Source organism: Cherax quadricarinatus, chromosome 7, assembly GCF_038502225.1.
Source record: "Cherax quadricarinatus isolate ZL_2023a chromosome 7, ASM3850222v1, whole genome shotgun sequence".
Taxonomy (NCBI): domain Eukaryota; kingdom Metazoa; phylum Arthropoda; class Malacostraca; order Decapoda; family Parastacidae; genus Cherax; species Cherax quadricarinatus.
In genome coordinates this window covers 10,542,427-10,544,926 of record NC_091298.1, presented here as the reverse complement: position 1 = coordinate 10,544,926, position 2,500 = coordinate 10,542,427, and the positions used below count along the sequence as shown (strand labels likewise).

The 2,500-nt window shown below is 30.1% G+C and overlaps 1 long non-coding RNA gene across 1 annotated transcript in view; it reads right to left on the bottom strand.

Moving 5' to 3' along the window:
- The window catches only part of LOC138852339 (uncharacterized), a 145,497-nt gene that overhangs the window by 100,290 nt on the left and 42,707 nt on the right, over nucleotides 1–2,500 (bottom strand). The gene's annotated exons all lie outside the window — the stretch shown is intronic.

Genomic DNA, 2,500 nt, shown 5'->3' with positions numbered 1-2,500 from the left:
GTGTTAGTTAACATTTTGTCCTAGGCACAAGTCGATTAGACACTAGGCCTGTTGTATATATACGCGCGCGTGTGTGTGTGTGGGTATGAAGCCTGTCTCTGCCACTTCTTTGTGTGTGTGTTTGTGTGTGTGTGTGTGTTTGTGTGTGTGTACGTGCTAGTGAAGGTCGATCACACCTCATATTGGGTATTATAATCAATAAATAAATGTAAATATAGGCCTAGATATAATTAAAGCGTATAGCCCATTTGCACCGGTTAAAAAATGCAAGTCATTTTTGACCTCAGTGACACTGTGTGTGTAATATGATGTAAAAAATCCGTAGAGTTATCACTATACTTTATAAATTATTCAGCCCGGTGGAGGAGGGACTATATCATACGTCAGCACCACTCCCGCGTATCCCTGATCAACTCTACTGTGTGTGTGTTCGTAAACATATATATATACATATATATATATATATATATATATATATATATATATATATATATATATATATATATACATATATATATATATATATATATATATATATATATATATATATATATATATGTATATGTGTGTGTGTTTCTAAGAAGTTTCAATTAGTGCAGGTATTAACATATTTTATTTTTGTTGTTTTCAATTAGTATAGAGATCGTCTTTCTCACTAAAAGTATTGAATTACCAGGAGCGTATAATGAGTACTTAATACTTTTAAATAAGTTTATTATTTTTCGGCAACACAACTACGACTACTACTATTATTACTACTACTACCACCACCACTGCTACTACTACTACAACCACTACTGCTACTGGTGCTACTTCTGCTTTTACTACAACTATCACTACTACTACTACCGCTACTGCTATTACTATTACTACTGCTACAATAAACGCAATTATTACTAATACTAACATTAATGCTAATACCAATACTACGAACTCAGATGCTAATATTAATACTATTAATTAATCTAATACTAACACTTATACTAATACTACTAATAATAATATTTCACACTAACTACCACTATTACTACTACTAGATACAGATAGTATGGAGCGATAATAGTGAAGAAAAGAAAAGGTTCAGAACTAGTTTGATAAAGATTAAATAGAACTAAGCATCAACCACCTGACAACTTCTTCCTTGTCTTTCTCTTGTTCTTTTTCTTTTTCTTCTTCTTCTTCTTCTTCTTCTTCTTCTTCTTCTTCTTCTTCTTCTTCATTATTATTATTATTATTATTATTATTATTATTATTATTATTATTATTATTATTATTATTATTATTATTATTATTTTATTATTATTATTACTAATATATTATTATTATTACTATTATTATTATAAAATAAACATCAGAATCAGCAACTACAATATTAAAATTAATAATAGCAATATACTAAGAAGAAGAAGAAGAAGAAGAAGAAGAAGAAGAAGAAGAAGAAGAAGAAGAAGAAGAAGAAGAAGAAGAAGAAGAAGAAGAAGAAGAAGAAGAAGAAGAAACAGCAAATTAGTGATGTAATCCCCACTAAAGACAACAATGTTGAATCTTACAAGAAAGAATCAAAATACTGGGATGAACTTTTCATATATTACCAAAGACTAAATTAAAATTTTATTGTCATTCATAATATTTAATACAAATCTTGAGTAAGGACAAGATCCAAATTTAATAATAATTACAATTAAATCAATTATATAGGTAATTCATAGAAAGATCAATAATTTTATTAACACTTAAGAAACATAATTTTGTTTAAAAATTGAACGCCAACAAAACAGTAATTTTAATTACAATTTTATTAAGATCAATAGTTTACGCATTAATTATAGCAAGATAAATAATAATGAAAGCAATTATAGAGATATCAATTTACTAATTAACTATTAAGCGAGGTCAATATTTAAATAATAATTTTCTGAAGATATATGTTAAACGAAAAGAAACGAACTTAATTTTCACTTAATTCTATTCAGGAAGCTTTTTTCATTTTAATCCAGCGAGATAAACTAACATATTTATGCATAATTTGATGTTAATATTAAATGTAAACATATTACAAGTTATCATTATAGTGAAGTACATAGCGGTTCCTGAAAATGTGTGTGTGTGTGTGTGTGTGTGTGTGTGTGTGTGTGTGTGTGTGTGTGTGTGTGTGTGTGTGTGTGTGTGTGTGTGTGTGTGTGTGTGTGTGTGTGTGTGTGTGTGTGTGTGTGTGTGTGTGTGTGTGTGTGTGTGTCTGTGTGTGTGTGTGTGTGTGTGTGTGTGTGTGTGTATGTGTGTGTGTGTGTGTGTGTGTGTGTGTGTGTGTGTGTGTGTGTGTATGTGTGTGTGTGTGTGTGTGTGTGTGTGTGTGTGTGTGTGTGTGTGTGTGTGTGTGTGTGTGTGTGTGTGTATGTGTGTGTGTGTGTGTGTGTGTGTGTGTATGTGTGTGTGTGTGTGTGTGTGTATGTATGTGTCTGTGTGTGTATGTGTATGTATGTGTGTGTGTAATATATATTAG